The sequence below is a fragment of the Lissotriton helveticus genome, chromosome 1_1 (assembly GCF_964261635.1).
Source record: "Lissotriton helveticus chromosome 1_1, aLisHel1.1, whole genome shotgun sequence".
Lineage (NCBI taxonomy): Eukaryota > Metazoa > Chordata > Amphibia > Caudata > Salamandridae > Lissotriton > Lissotriton helveticus.
Genome location: NC_136057.1, coordinates 423,939,478 through 423,956,638, shown reverse-complemented (window position 1 = coordinate 423,956,638; position 17,161 = coordinate 423,939,478). Strand labels below are relative to the sequence as shown.

At 43.7% G+C, this 17,161-nt stretch overlaps 1 protein-coding gene across 2 annotated transcripts in view; it reads right to left on the bottom strand.

Annotated features, from left to right (window-relative positions):
- Window positions 1-4,265: 4,265 nt before the first annotated feature.
- LOC144810497 (uncharacterized) overlaps window positions 4,266-17,161 on the bottom strand; it is a 544,676-nt gene continuing 531,780 nt past the window's right edge. For both annotated transcript variants that reach the window (XM_078673788.1, XM_078673789.1), the window contains exon 6: window positions 4,266-5,573. The gene's annotated coding sequence lies outside the window, so the exon portion shown is untranslated. The remainder of the gene's footprint in view (window positions 5,574-17,161) is intronic.

The window sequence follows — 17,161 nt, the reverse complement described above, 5'->3', positions numbered from 1 at the left end:
CAAATGTGGCTGTGTTTATAGGACAGCAGCACACTTCATTGATTTCAACTGCTTTTCTTAAAGCAACGTTATATGTTGGCTGCTTTTATCTCTATAGGAAAGACAGTCCTGCTTTCATGTTATTGTCAGCCAGCTGACCCCTGAAAAATACCAGTTGTATCCCCATATCCAGGAAAGGGGATAGCAAAGTACCACTCTGCCTGGGAACGGGGAGGGAAACTTACTTTGCCACACATTGTGTCCACTCACTCTACTAGAAAAGTAAGAGGAGCACAGGCCATTGCCACGTTTAAACCAACCAAAAAAAGATTTTTCTTTTCAGCTTCATCTGTTTTTGTACCAAGTTGGTTTTTCCAGCCATATAACTAAACTGAAATTCACAAGGTAAGGTGCTGAATCTGCTCCTGTGTCAGAAGCACATCAATGATGCCTATTATGAAAATATTAAAATTGAATTAAATTGCTCAAGAATAGAATTATTGGCTAAAATCCTGCAAACAATTGCGGGCAACTAGGAAGGAAGTGGCGTATGAGCGGACAGACAGAAGACCATACCACCTTTAAAATGGCACTCAACCAGTACCACCGCCTCCTGAGAGACACAAAAAGAGCGCTTTAGCAGACAGCATAAAAGCCAGCACAAACCACACCATAATGAAGGAGTTCTGCAACCTCGCAGTCACAGGAATTACATCACCCCTCCCAATGACTGTGTGACACTGTGGCGGACTTCTTCCACAACCAGATCTCAGCCATCTACGAGAACTTCAAACCCCAACTCCCTGTCACTGACAGCATCAGCCTGCTCAAACCCATGAGCACAAACTTCAAACACCTGCTTACCCATTGACACCATCTCACAAGTCAAGCCACAATCTCAATCACGAACTCTGTACACTCAGGAGCAACCACAAACCCATGTCCCCACCACATTTTCAACCTCAGTAGCAAGAAGATTGGTGAGGAGCTCAAGAAAGTCCTCAATACCTCCATCACCACGGCCTCCTTCCCTGAGGACTGGAAACACACTGAAGTAAAGTCCCTCCTGAAGAAACCATTCACTGACTCACCAGATCCAAATATCTACCGGCCCATCTATCTGCTCCCCTTCCTAGCAAAGGTTTTCGAAAAGGCAATCAACCAGCAACTAATAAAACACTTGGAACACCACACCCCTGTAAATCCAGATTCTGAGCCAACCACAGCACAGGCTCAGCCCTGATAGCAGTCACTAATGACACCAGGGCCATCCTATACCATGGCGAAATAGCAGCCATCATCCTCCTGTACCTGTAAGCCCTTTCAACACTCTCCAACCACATCTTGATCAACAGACTCCACCAGATCAGAAATCAGGGAGAAGCCCTCAAATGGATCACCTCATACTTCATCAGAAAAACCCAGGGAATTCTTCTCCTACTATTCACCTCAAAACTCAAATGGAACATCTGTGGTGTCCCACAAGGATCGTCCCTCAGCCCCATCCTCTTCCACATGTACATGACTCCCCTTGCCAGCACTGTCCGATTGTATGGACTCAACATCATCTACCATGCAGTCGACATGACACCAAGCTCATCTTCTCACAGTCACAACACCCCTCCACCACCAGAACCAACTTCCACAGATGTATGATGAAACTCACCGACTGGATGAAGGATAACGGTCTCAAGCTCAAATCTGACAAGACCGAAGTCCTCATCTTACATCTTAAGGAACAACACTTCGTCATGGAACAGCACTTGGTGGTCTGCTGAACTCTGTCCTTCCCCTGCACCGAAAGACCACAGCCGCAACCTTGGCATCATCTTGGACAGCAAGATATCTATGCAGAAACAGGTAAATGTGGTCTTGTTCTCCTGCTTCCACACCCAACGCATGCTCTGTAAGATCCTCAGGTGGCTCCCAATCGACATCAGAGGCACCGTCACTCAAGCGCTGTCACCAGTAGGCTGAACTACTGTAACACTCTTTAGGTAGGAATTACTGCAGGCCTCCTAAAGTGACTACAGACAATACAAAATGCGGTGGTAAGACTCATCCTTGACCTCCGCAGATGGACTTACATCACCCAGCACCTCAAGAAGATACACTGGCTGCTGATCCAGAAGAGATGCGAGTCAAGATGCTGTCCCACACATGTAAAGCCCTGCAAGACGAAGGACTAGCATACATCAACAAACGAATGACCTTCCACCAACCAACCAGACACCTGTAATCCGCCTCACTTTTCCTCACAGACACCCCCGGACCCACCGATGCGCCTTCTCTTACCAGGCAGACAAAGCCTGGCACGACCTTTCCCTGCACCTCAGCGAAACTGCATATCTTAGAGAATTCATAGATTGACAAGGTACTTTGAGTGCCTAAAACGGCAGAACTCTCGCCGTGGGGGACCTTATTTGCCTAGTTGGACACTTTTGCTTGCTGCACTACATCTTTTAATTACGTTAATTCAAGTCATTTTAAGTTGAGGAACTTTTATACGTTTGTGTAATTGAATGTAATTGTAGGTTTTAACGCTGGTCATTAGGGCCACTTAAATGTCCTGTAGTCCGCTCATCCATGGTCCACCACAGCTATTTTGAGCTGTTTGAGTGGAGGGAGAACCAGATAACTACTGCCTCACTTTTGTTTTCGGCCACTATCTGGTGGCCATCTTAGTCTTCCTCCTTGGACACTTTTCACCGGGCTATATATTTAGCTGTCTTTGCGGCGACGCGCCACAGTCCCGCCGTCCCGCCGAAGCTGTGCCTAAGACAAGCCAGTCTGTGCCCGTCCGCAGCTATACAGCCTCTCAACTGAACAAGGTTAGGCATCTTGCCACAGCATGCCCTACCACATTCACCTCAGTGGCTCTGGAAGGACCTTTTTCAGGTAAACTCTGCTTTTTTCATAGCTTGTGTGATAGTTGCTTCTCGTCAGAATTAGGGGATCGCTATGTTAACCAGGATACCCAGGCAGGCTCAGATCTGCCCTCTCGTAACCGAGGGAATCCCCTCGAACATGACCTGCAATGGATTTTTAGCAAATGTCTGATCACTCCTAAACATGCCACTGAATTGTGGGATTTGCTGAACTCTGACTCCCCTGACTTAGGTATCTTAACGGAGACATGGCTTACGCCTCACTCACTACCTGATATTGCTCTGGCCCTTCCTAATAATTAGCGGTTCCATAGATTGGGTAGAGTAGCAAAAGTGGGAGGAGGTGTTGCCATTGTGCCTAAAGATGGGTTAAAAGTCTTCGTTATTGACTCCATCTCCAAAACTGAAATGGAAGTTTGTATTTTTAAAAGTGATTTAACCCCCCCCAGAAAAGTCTAATGGGTGCTCTTATATACTGCCCCCCTGGGCCGCTTAAAGATTTTAATCTAAAAATGATGGAAAAGATTGCCCCTCATATGATTACCTCTCAACACTTTCGGTTACTGGGGGGGGTTTAGTTTCTATGGCGAAGACAATGAAAATAGAGATATAGCTAGTTTCCTTGCCGACATGGAGGCATTGGGCCTTGTAAAGATCAATACGGGCCCTACCCATTCGGCGGTCACACGTTGGACATTTTGCTCACCCTATATATTTGCCGATACCCCTTGCCCTGTGACTTGGTCTGACCATGCTTTGATTCCATTTCAGACTAAGGGCTATTTTAGTACTCAAGCCCCTGCATACTACCAACACAATCATAAAAGACATTGGCATAGAGTAACTCTTGACGGTTTTAACAAAAACTTTGATCCCCCTACATTTGATGAGCATATGGACATTGAAAAAAAGCTTAGGGTCTTTATTAAGGCCTTAACCAAAGTGATAGATACTCTTGCCCCCATGAAATTACAACAAACTAATAGTCAAAGAGTGTGCAGCTTAGTACACTCAAGACTTATGCGATGAAAAATATAAATGCAAAAACCTGGAGAAACTCTGGTTGAAATACTCTGCCCGAGGAACTGCGCAAATGTCCCAGTCTTCTCCGATTCAGGAAACTCCTGAAGACTGAATTATTCCAGGACTGATTTGAGCTGAACCTGTACATTGTCATCTCTGCAGCGTAGAGATACCCCATTCGGGGGTCATTCCGGCACTCTACAAATTCCTTTAGAAATTACAAAAGGACTCAAGATATAATGGTTTGTCTGAACAGAGCACCTCGAAGCAACTCCAGTGCCTTGAGGACCTCACGAGTGACCTGGTGTGCTTTATAAATCTGGATTGTTGCCAAAAATGCATATACTTAGAAAAGCAAGTCCTCAAATGGTTTTTTAGATAAAGTTTATTTCAAGTATAAAAAAAACACATCAACCTTTTTATCAATTACATATTAAAAATTGTATTTAATTTACATAATATACACCTAAACTTTCAGTAGAAAACATGAGCAAAGAAAACTGGACAGAGAGTCATAATTAAACTCAGGTTAAAACAAACTGCGGGTTCCCAGATTTCCACTAGATATGCTAGCAAATCACATTGAAAATATTGTGAACACTGGAGCAGCATGAAGTTAAACAGTTAATGCATTAACCTCCGAGCACGAAAACACTCAAATTCCGGTGCTCGATTGAAAAATTGGTTGAGTAAAATGCTATATGGTGTTAGCTCTGTAAATTATTCAAGTTAGAAACAGTGCAAACACTGAAGAACTGTAGTTTGTATACAATTTTGCCAACACACAGATTTGCACGTAATTGCTGTGAACATATACACCTCTAAAACTGCAACATTCTTCCATTTTGAGATGGTTTTACAGGCACGTCTCTTTCTTGCATTTTCATACGGGGGCAAGTGAATCAATATCATGATTCCGCAGCATAATCTCGAGTTACAAAGTATCGTCCTGCACAAAATATTGACTCCAGGATATCAACTACCACAACATCTAAGTAAGCACATATAGGCAAGTATAGATTTAGTATTCTGATGTGCACATCTGCATACCTTTAGGAACTACACATTGTCACGTTACATAGATGTGGAGTTAAGAACAGAACATATTTATTTATCTTGAAAATCTTACCTTAATGACATAGTAGCAGTAGATATTCTGGAGTCAATATTTTTGCACAATAGTTAAACTTGATACTTTGGGGACACACCTTGTCACAACTCTCGTGTCCTTCACGGAACTTGTTAAAAACGTACCATCCGATGAGGAATGCCAGATTAGTGCCTAGATTTCTCACATTTGCATTCATTTTGGTTTTGGAATTCTTAAGAAAAAAAAAAGAATGTATTCTCTTTTTCACAGTCTTTGCATGCCACACAACATACAATACACTGCCCATCTCCATAAGGTGGAATTTACAAATATGCATGCTCACGACTGGAGCAAAGAGCTTTCTACTTCGACAATACTATTGGTGCCTTGTAGATGGAGTCAGCAGGTGTCTAAAACGCCAAGGGCCGAATTTTGTTCTCCTCTGGGATAAAAAGAAGATCCTTTCACTAGGGTGTTTTTTCCCCAGACTACTGACTGATTGCTGAAGTGACATTAATACATAAGTTAGTTTGAACTTAGTTTTCCTCATTTGCAAATGTACTCCAGTTGAAACTTCAGCATCTGGTAACGATCTGCAACCGGAGGAGAAATAAACGGTAAAAATGTCAGCTTTTGAGTCATATGGCTTGGTTTTCTTTATACGATATGCTTGCCTTTGAATGTGTACAGCAATCACTGGCTTTCGGGGTAGGCTAGCAGTGTACAAATAGTATATGCAAACAATCTCTCTAAATTGGCTTAAATAAAAGTGTGTTTTACGAGCTAAATAATATTTCAACATTAATATACGCTGAGCAATATTATACATATATTGACAAACTTATTTCATGGCATATCACAAAATACAAATATAATTACAGTTGTAGGCCACAGAATAACTGACATATTATACATATAAATGTTTAAGGGGATGTATGACGTTAGAACGCATACATTGACAACGCGTACCTTTACAACGCGTTCGTAACAACGAAAGTTGTTACCACGCATTGCGCTGGGGGGCGCAAAATTGATTAATTTAATTTACTATTCCAACACCAGTCCCCGTGGATAGTAGGGAAGGTGTTGGGATAGTAAATTAAATCATTTACTATCCTTGAGCGCCCCCCAGTGCAATGCGTGGTAACAACTTTCGTTGTTACGCCCGCGTTGTAAAGGTATTCCGTGGTAATTCTTGCGTTCTAAATGCTGCATACCGTTTAAGGGAGTCGTATCTTAAGAATGCAACCATGGACTAAAGAAATAGACTGGCGCAGACCAAAGCCAATCATATTGCCCAAAATACTGAAAGCATGGAGAGTATGCGGCTTAAATTGTATTGAAAATTTTACCTTGCCAAAACTTGATCACAGTTGATTGCTGGTATGTGCAAGTCCACCTTGATGGTCACATGAAATCTAAGTTTGAATGATTTAATAGAATGTATATATTATATATTCACTAAAAAAAACATAGGTTTCAGGGACGTTATAGTTAGTTGAACATTTGACTCATGCATTCAGTAAGACATGTTCAATCACTCATTTATACAGTCATTCACGCACCTACTAAATAATCTCTTCATTCACTTGTAAATCTACTCATTCTTCAATACACCTTGGCATAGATATATATCAAAAATATTTAAACTTTCCAGAAACACACATTCTCTGGATGATGTCATCAGTGATGTCATTTGAGATATCATCAGTTACGTCACTGACCATGTCATGAGTGATGTAATATGTGACGTCATCACCAGTGCATTGCGGGCGCGCGAGTTATAGTTAGCTCAACTAACTATAACAGGCAAATTTCTCTGGTTTTATATGAGTCAAATGTTCAACTAACTATGACGTCCCTGAAACCTTTGGTTTTTTTTGTGAATTTCCAAGGTTTTTTAAATGCTTATTCCTAACAATAACGTCTGTAAAACCTATGGTTTTTCAGTAAATTTCAAAGCTTTTTTTAAATGTTAATTTCAGATTTTAATGTTTCTAAACCCTATATTTTTTCTAATATTTTTTTTATATTTTGGAACTCTACGATACTTCTTTTTTTAACTTTAAAAATTAGGTAATGTTTTATATCTTCCCCAAAAGATATGCATCTCTTTTTTTTTGTTGAGAAAACTACACTCCCATACCAGTAGCGTACCAAGCTCCATCACCACGTGAATCCGATCCACCATATTGCTCAACTCGTAAATTATGCGCATTTCGTATCCGACGGGTTCGTGGCACCGCATCCCGCGTAACATCATATACGCATGAAGTCACCCCAGCTGCTACTTTGGTATCCGACGGGTACGCAGTACCAAGCCACGCGTTACTTCATGTATGTATGGGGTCGCGCCCGCTGCGCGTTGCGTATGCGAAGGGTGCACGCCACCAGGCCCTATGTTACGTCACAGACGTATGCTGTCGTGCCGGGTGCGCCATTCTCTCTTTTTTTTGTATATGAGAGCAAGCGATAATCTAAAATATTTTAACATTTATATATTTCTAACTGTAAAGCTTATATTACGATAAATATATTTTCTCAAAATCGCGTCGGGTGCGGCCTCCTTGCACGCTCAGTGCGTGATTGCCATGTGACCTTAAAAAAAAGCATTTGATTGCTTCATAACATTTCCCATTGTAACAGTTGGACGACCCCACCCATTTTAATCATTCTCTCTACAGCGTTTGACGAGCCACCTCTTCTGCTTAAACAGCTTTTTTGCTGGATACACATATCTTATACTACACACAAAATGCAACAATCATCTGGATCAATATTCATGGTCTGTACATTAGCCTTCCATGTGTGATGCCCATGCATCTCAAACGTTACATCAAAAAACAAATGTGTGTTACACAGTGCCCTTGGTGTGTGTGTGTGTGCACATTATTGTGCTACCTTTCGGCCTGGGTATTGGTGGCCTTAAGAAGTGTCATCAACCACGGGTAGAGTGCACATCCCAGATCACATGTGACAAACAGTAAACAGTAATGTGTAAATTTGTATTGCTGTAGGCTCTGTTATCTGGCTTTTACCAATATAGGAGTGTGTTACATGTGAGACTTTCAGATTCACGTTTGACATTCATTGCTTGACTGTAATGAGCGTTATCACTGTGTATGACGTAGCCTCACTGCTGAGCCTCCCTCCATCCGAGCACATTCACATGTGTACGCTTCGCGATAGCAACACTTTAAATAATACCGCACACCATTGACATGCGTGTCTTCGCATATCCACAATCTTGACAACGACATGCAATGTTTGCCATTCAATCTTTTCGAACAGCATCTCATTAGCAATAGTTGCCGCCCTCCTGATACATGCTACATTAACGTAAATTACGCGTTCTGTGACGTCAAAACTGCAAAAGAAACGCACATAAGTACACTTCCTGGCCAGCCAGGTACTGAACAACGCCCAGATCCCTGGAACAATTATTCACACCCCTACGCTGGCCTGGCGTTCACATGCCCAAACCACTTTGCGTACGTATAAATAGGATAAAGACGTCGCCACGAGTCCCAGTTCTTCCACACTGCCTCAAGTGATATGGTCGCATCCACCTCGCATATCACAATGCGCAATAAAAAAAGGGATCGATGAGGTATACACCATCGTGGCAATGAACACCGGCTCTAAATTGTGAACCCTACAGCCCGTCATGTTGCACCATCCTGCAATCAACACTGAATTGTGAACACTGTTGCCCATAGTGTTTGCACAAACAACAATGACAGCAGGTGAGCAGTGGGGCCTGGGTGCACAGTAGCTCCAATTGAGCACGGGCTGCAGAAGGGGAGGGCTGCATCAGCCTGAGTGCGCAGGTGCGAACAAGCGAAGTTGCCCTGCGTAATTATGTGATCTCTGACCTCATTCAGTCACATCTCTGTCTCATTTTAAAGACCTGCTGGACCGTACTGTAGGCCTGAGCTAGCGGGCAGCGCTGCCCTACAGACACTTGTTGAGCACAGTGCTGCGGGAGTGGTGGGGTGCATCAGCCTGAGTGCGCAGTTGCGAACAAGCAATCTTGCCATGCATAATTATGTGATCTCTGACCTCATTCAGTCACATGTCTGTCTCATTTTAAGGACCTGCTGGACCGTACTGTCGGCCTGAGCCAGCGCTGCCCTACAGACATTTGGCATTGGCTTTTAGGGCACTTTAGTGAGCTCATTACTAAGTGTACATGCACACAGGCTTCCGCCACTGCACATTATGCTTCTAGCATGCGCTCTCTTCCTTTGTATGTGAACGTTGGTATGTTATGTTATGTGCACTTCTAAAGCGCGCGACTCACCAGGAGGCATCTCGCCGCTAACCTAGCGAGGTGGGGAGAATAAGCCAGTACGTTAAGAGGAAGTTAAAACAGGAAGGTTTTCAATGGTTTCCTAAAAGCGGCATACGTAGGGCATTTTCGTAGGGCAACAGGGAGCTGGTTCCAGTACCGCGGAGAGAGGTACGAGAAGGATCTCCCACCAGTGTGGGTGAGACGGATACGAGGAACTTTTAAGAGGGACAAAGAGCTGGACCTTCAGTTACAGAGTGGGGCTTGTTTCAAGCATTTCTTCTGAAGGTACACAAGGCCTCTGCCATTCACGCCATTAAAGGTAAGACAGCAGATCTTGAAAGAGGATCGCTTCTTAATAGGCAGCCAATGTAGCCGTCTCAGCAAAGGAGCGGAGGGGGAGCCTGGGGGGGGGGGGGGGGCGGTTTAAAATCTTCCTAGCCGCGGAGTTTTGAATTACCTGCAATGCCTCTACTATTTCCGCCAGCAATGCAATACCATAATTTAGGTGACTCATCACCATGGCTTGAAACAAGGTTCTCCGGTAGTCGGTTGACAGATAGGGGAGTATCCTGCGTAGGAGACGTAGACTGTAGTAGCAGGAGCTAGACATACCTGCCACATGATCCTTCATGGACAATGTAGGGTCCAGTTTTATTCCAAGATTTTTTACTGCTTGGGTCGGGATGGGGGCCGTACCCAGATTATCTGGCCACCAATCAGGTGTCCTAATCGTTGAGGCTTTGCCTATGAGCATAATTTCAGTCTTGCTCGGATTCAATTGAAGGCAGTTCTCTGTCATCCAGTTTGCTACTGCAAGCATGCCTGCGGCAAAACGATGTTTCTCATCCTTGAGATCGATACCCAGTGAAAACATCAACTGTGTATCATCAGTGTAGGAGATTATATCGAAACCAAACGGTTTCGATAATTTTTGCTAAGGGTGCCATATAGACATTAAATAATGTCATACTCAGGCAAGATCCCTGAGGGACGCCCTTGTCCAAGCGGGTTTTCTGTGAAAGATACGGACCCAGCATAATCCTTTGCCGTCTATCGGACAGAAAATGTAGCCATTTCAAGGCTGATCCTCGAATCCCAAATGCGTGTAGTCTCTCCGCAAGCATAGAATGAGAGATGGTATCAAATGCTGCAGAGAGATCTAACAAAATCAGAACCATGGATCTCCCAGCATCTAGCACTTGCCTAAGCGAGTCAGTTACTGCAAGAATGGCCGTCTCCGTGCTGAAGCATGGCCGGAATCCCGACTTGGATGGGTCTAAAATGTTGTTAGATTCCAAAAAAGCGCTCAATTGCCTATTTATAATGGGTTCTAGTTGTTTGGCCAGTAGAGGTAGAAGATATATAGGCCGATAGTTTGCACGCCAATAAAGTGTAATCAGTTCAAATGTGGACAAAAAGTAGAAAAAGAAGAAGGTGTGCACCTCACCACCCCTAATGTCATTTCATGAATTGTTTCGTCTCAATTGCTGAGTTTGCACCCACGAGTAATAAGCATGATGAACATGGTTTAAAGACATTGAAATGTGAAAAAATGAAATGAACTGAAGATAAAATAGAGCAACTGATGGTGATTGGCACAGGAAATGTGTTCCCTGTTCAGACAATATCACGGGCATACGGAGTCCACGGACAGTCAAGAAACATAAGATAGAAAGATAAAACAAGGAACATCTATTAAAAAAACTGCTGTGGAGACTTAGTGTCTTAATTCAACATAATTAGATTGCATTCATTTACGCGGAGTATTGGGTGATACTGTTTTTTGTATACGGGTTCTGACGAAGCATTTCAGCGAGAATGCAAGGTTTTGTTAACCACACGTTTAAGATGCAGTAGAATGAACGCTGGGATATGTAGTTTCAGGTACACACTAAGGAGAAAGACATCGCCATTGGATTAGCCCGCAGTTCAGTTTATGGCAGAGGTTAGTGAATCACCTGATGGCAATTAAGGAAGGGTGGGGAAGATGAGAAAACAGGCTTTCACTGAAAGATGTAGTTTACATTTAAATGCACTACTCGCGCTGCGGCACGCTTCCAAAAACAGGAACATGGTACAACTGCTGGATAATTTTTTTATGGAATTGGCACTTTCGAAATGATAAAAAAACACATGTTATGGTAAGCGTGAATGTAATGAGGGTTACTGTTAAACTCATAAATAAATAATATTGCTTAACTGAATAGAGGAGAAAGATATATAAGAGGAAAGGGTGGACGTAGTTCGCGAAGTAGCGCTACGCGAAGTGCACTTCGCGAACTTCACGTAGCACTACGCGAGCTGCATAGTAGCATGTTCGCACTGTGCAGGATGCGTTTTCAATGATTGCACAGTGCGGACAAGCATCCGGCACTGTGCAAGCATTGAAAACGGCATCTTGCACAGTGCGAGCTGTAGTTTTCTGCTGCTCGAGTAGATTATTACTCGAGCGCCAGCTTTCTCAACTTGAACAGGTAGTTTCTCATTGAGAGCGGTCGCGAGCATGCGCAACCACTCACAATGAGAAACCTGACCTCCTCGCATTGAGAATCTCGCTGGGATGTCAATTTGCTTGCTCGCGGTCGCGAACATGACGTTCAGGACCGCGAACAAGCAAAAAATGACCGCTGCACTACGCTACGCTGCACTACGCATGTTCGCACTGTGCTACGTGCAGCTCGCGTAGTGCGAAGTTGCGAAAACTTCGCAAACTCCGCGAGCGAAGCGTAGTGCTTCGCCCAGGGTTAGAAAATAGGCGATACTGCATACTGAACAACAGTTTAAATGTGGAGGTGGATTTGGGAGTACGATTAGGTATTCTCTGATAATTAATCATGGGAACATGTATAGTTGTTTGCAATGTTCACTTTTTCTATGCATTTTTGGAATAATATTAAAATGTATGGTGATTGGTAATATAGATAACGCAAATGATGATGGATTAAAAATCATGTTGTATATATTATGTTTTAGATTCCCCTGATGAAGGGATTAGTTATCCCGAAATGCATTGGGTTGTTTGAATAAACATCATGACATGTGGAACCTACCTGTGCCTTGGAGTTTGGTTTAATATCTTCGTAGACGCTATGGTATGGATAAAACGAATTGAAGATTACAGTTAAAAAGGATGAGAAACATTTGGAGAAAAATATGGAGAGAAGCGAGTTTAAAATAAGTTGAATTTAATTCATTGGATTCAAACTGCAGATGGGCTGTGCAGCTTGGTGGAACCAAAGATGGTTCCCCCATTGATCAGTCTCAGTGCTGAAGCATTGGCGGAATCCTGACTGGGATGGGTCTAAAATTTTGTTAGATTCTAAAAATGCGCTCAATTGCCTATTTATAATGGTTTCTAGTTGTTTGGCCAGCAGAGGTAGAAGATATATAGGCCGATAGTTACTAAGCGTTCGGGGGTCAGCTGTAGATTTTTTCTATTGGCCTAACATATGCCTCTTTCCAATCAGTGGGGATGATGCCAGATTGGATCGAACTGTTAAAAATGTTAAGAATTTCTGGGGCCCAGCTAGAGGGTTTAAGGGCCATGATTTTATGGGGGCACATGTCACCCGACGAACCCGATTTTGATAGTGATAATAGGTTGGAGAATTCTTTTTAGGTGGTAGGTCCGAACTGATCGAAGATGTTAGTTACTGGAATTTCAGATTCTTCTTGACCAGTTGAAAGGGCCAGATTAAGGGGTTCTCTATTGGGAAAGTTCACATAGATTGTCAAGATTTTTTCCTGAAAATAGATTGCTAAAGCGTCGCAGAGTTCTTGCGATTCATCCGGGATTTGCCTGCAGGCTAGAGGTGAAACAAAATCTTTCACTATGTTAAAACATTCAGATAAGAAAAAACTAAGGAATGTGTCTTTCCCGAGGCCCTAAAGACTCTTTTTTTTTTTTTCTGTTACATTAGGATCTCGGAGCTCCGCCCGAGCCCTAAAAAGGGCTTTGGCTGAGTTGCTAGCCTGGTCAATTTGGCCCTTGATATAGATACATCTGGCCACTTTAATGCTCTTATGATAGCCCAACAGGGCTCTTTTGTATGTCTGTCGCTCCAATGGATCTTTACAATTTTTCCATCGTCGCTCCAGGGCCTTACATTTTGATTTCTCAATTTTTAGTTCGGGTGTAAACCAAGGTGCAGAATGGCGTGGCTGAACAGTGCCGTGTAGGTTTTGGGGGATAGTGAGATCAAAGGAAACCCCTAGATCTGAGTTGAAACCTTCCAACAGCTTAGATGCGTCAAGGGTAACATCCAATTCACCCTCCGGTGCGTGGGGATGGAAGGCTTCATTAAAAGACCCCATGGTTAATTTGTTCCAAGACCTACACAGCACCTTCTGTTTCCATTCTCTATTCTGAAAAAAGGACTGGACAACTGGAGGTTGATAAGTGAACATGACCATAAAATGGTCAGTCCACGTTAAAGGGCATAAGGGTAAATTACTAATATGGTCCATATTAGTAAAAATTAAATCAAGGGCGTGGCCAGCGCAATGAGTGGGAACCTGCCCTCTTTGTGAAAGGCCTATTACGCTAAGGCTGTTTGCGAGCTGGCTGACTTCTGGGTTATCAAGATCCTTGCCGTGGAAATTGAAATCTCCCAATAGAATACATTTGGAGGAGGCGAGAACCTGAGTAGCTATTTGTTCTATCAGGTAGGTGGAAAAATGTGCTCTCTGACCAGGCGGTCGGTACAATAAAGCTCCATTCCAGCTCTCTGATGGAGATATTTAAATTTTGAAGATGCCTAGTTCCAATCTATCGTTACCGAGGGTAGAGGTCCATTGAACTTTCAGATGGTCCTTGAAAGCTATAGCAATGCCACCTCCTGTTTTACCTATTCTGTCCAGATCAATAAATGTATAACCCACCGGGATTGCCAGATGAATGGATGGATGGTTGGCTGGAGTAAGCCAAGTTTCTGTAAAGAAACAGATCTCTGGGGAATGAGAGGAGATCATATCCCAAATTTCAATGGGGTGTTTGGCTAGGGACCGCACATTACAAAGGATGTATTTTGGGCTGGGGGAAACGTCATCCGACTTCATTTGTGGGTCAGGTCGACTGTCGAAATCCAAATTACATTGAAAACGACAAGACCTACAGGCTACCGCGCCTTCCGGAGCCATGGGGAATTCGGCTGAGCAACAAGTGTATAATAGAGAGTTACTGAGCCCTGTAGTTCTAATATTATACAAGGTTTTAGAGGAATACCTTAGGCGGTCCAAGGTCCGCACAGTGGTCTTAATTTGGGCAGCAGCAGACGGGCTTGCCTTTGGCGTGCCAGCGGCGCACCCGCTGCGCGCGTCTGCTGCGCGCAAAAGTCAGGTTGATCATTTTATGTTTAAGAAGGGGAGACAACTAGTGGGCGAGCCGAATTCCCCCCCAAGATGGAAGTCTTCACTATTGCCGAATCCCTTCACCGGTCAGCTCCTAATCAGCTGAGAGCGGTGCGTGGGTATGGGTAGGTATGGCCCCTAGAGCCCTAAGAACGTGGTACAAGAAAGAAAGAAAAGATTTGCGTGCTTGTTTTAAAAAAATTCCCGGCTTTCCGCCTCAGGAATCGCTAGGTAAGCGCGTGCGCGCTGAGGCAGCCCTTTTATACTTGCGAGTGAAAAACAGCTTTGCGGGCTTGTTTTTTCAAAAATAACATATTATTTAACCTTGTGTATTCTCGTGCACTCCAACTCCTCTTTGAACCATGATTACCACTAATAGTTGGTAGATAGTACTTCAAAAATGAAGGATGCACTCAACTGGTGTTTTCTATTAAGCTTGAAATAAACCTTCTTTTACCTCCACACATTTCCAGCACCAAATTATTTCTCCCTTTTCAGACACTGAATTAATTGACCCAAAATGGGCGGAGCAGATGCTCACCCCATAATGATGCCCTGGGCATTCTGACGCCTTCCATCGTGGTATCAATACACCGTCCACAACCAAAGACCTGCTCTCCCACCCTACAAAAGTACCCCGGACTCGGACCTTACACCGGCACGTCGTTGGACACACTGATGGTTGCAGGTGAGTAGTGATGCCTCGGTGCGCAGGACCTATAATTGAGCACAGTGCGGGGGAAGGTGCTGGGGTGCAGCCCCATGGGTGCACAGGTACAGGCAAGTGATGTTCCCATAGCTAATAATGTAATCTCTGGCCTCATTCATATGTTTCAATTTTAGGGACTTGCTGGACCACACTGTTTCTTGCGGACCCCAGCGTCCTAGACAAACTGGTGACGGGAGGTAAACACTGAGGTACAGTAGGCCGACACTCTGTCACCTCCTCCCTCTGTTCTTTTGACTCTCCATCCCCTTCTCCCTTCCACTCCCTCCCATTCTCACTATCTTCCTTTCTTTTGGACTACCTTTCTTTTCCTCTTCCACATAACACACATACTTATGTTTCATTTTTGTCTAGCAGGTTTTATACACTGCTTCCAGAGGAGTCCCACCCACGTATTTCATGTTATACTGTTGTTTGTTCTATTAAACTTGCGTTTCCATTTATTTGTGTTGTTTAAATAAAGGTTATTTTTTTCCAATATATAAGTGAGTGTACAGGTCTTTTTCTGACACTTGTCTGTAGTTTATTGTGACAATCGTATGTTTATAGGAGGTTATGAGGGAAAACATTTGTAATTTTGCGGTGTACCTACCAAATATAAACCAACAGACTATTACATAAATGAAGCCTGCGTAATTCTACAACTGCAAGGGTTCTATGCGTTTATCATTTTATAACACCACGAGTACTGCCTGTGTGATTACAGAACCAATAAGGCACTGCCTAGGACCACTGAGGCTTCAGGGACTGCCGAGGCCCACCCTGCATATTTACGTAAAGCCCAGGAGGGTGGCAATCCCCTGACTTCAGTTGGCCTCAAAGCCCCCTGAACAATTAGTAAACAATACCTGGGAAGGTGGCGATGCCCTAGGCTGCGAAACGTCTGTGCCCTGCGGCGCCTAATTTACATGTGACATTAAGATCCCCAGTCCTACAGAGACCCTGCAAAATAATAATAGGATTGGCCACAAAACAATACCCACCAGGGGCCTCATTCAAATGAACGGGTGAGACCCCACTTCTTTTTTTCTACATTTTTACAATCCGGATCCGCGTTATAAAAGCGATACAAGGTTTTCCTCCTCTCGCTTCACCTAGTCAAACAAGGATGTGCTATTACAGGGTAGAAGACATGCACCCGCTCTGTAATATCAAACATAAATGTCCTGCGGATGCACACCCTGGGACATTGTATGAGCTGCGCCTGGGAGGTCGCGCTCTGTAGGACCATGCTGCATTGGTTAGTATAAACGCATACTAACACTACTTACACATGTGTAGTACAGCAACCGGAGTGTAGTGAAGAGGCAGAGGAAGTGCAATATCTAAAAATATAAATCCTACCACGGGTCGGATGACCGTTCAATGAGCCGACGACCCTGGAGGTGAATGAATGAATAGATAGATGGATGGATGAGGGAAAGGGTGGATGAAAGGGTGGATGTAAGGATGGATGAGTGATTGAGGAGGGTAGATGAACAAAGGGATGGATAGAAGAGTGAAAGGGTGGATTGATGAGTAAATGGATGAGTGGGTGGATGGGTGAAGGGTGGATAGAAGGATGGGTGGCTATGTGAAAGGGGAATGAGAGAGAAAGGGAGGATGGATAGATGGAAGAGTGAAAACATGGATGAATGATAGGCAGAATGGATGGGCAAATGTGTGCATGGATGAGTGAAAAGAAGAACATAAAGATGGATGAGTCAAAGAATGCATACATGAGTGAAAGGGATGGTGGAGAGTAGGAAGGATGGATGGGTGGATGGATGAGTGAAAGGTTGAATGGGTGGATGGATGAGTGACTGGGTGGA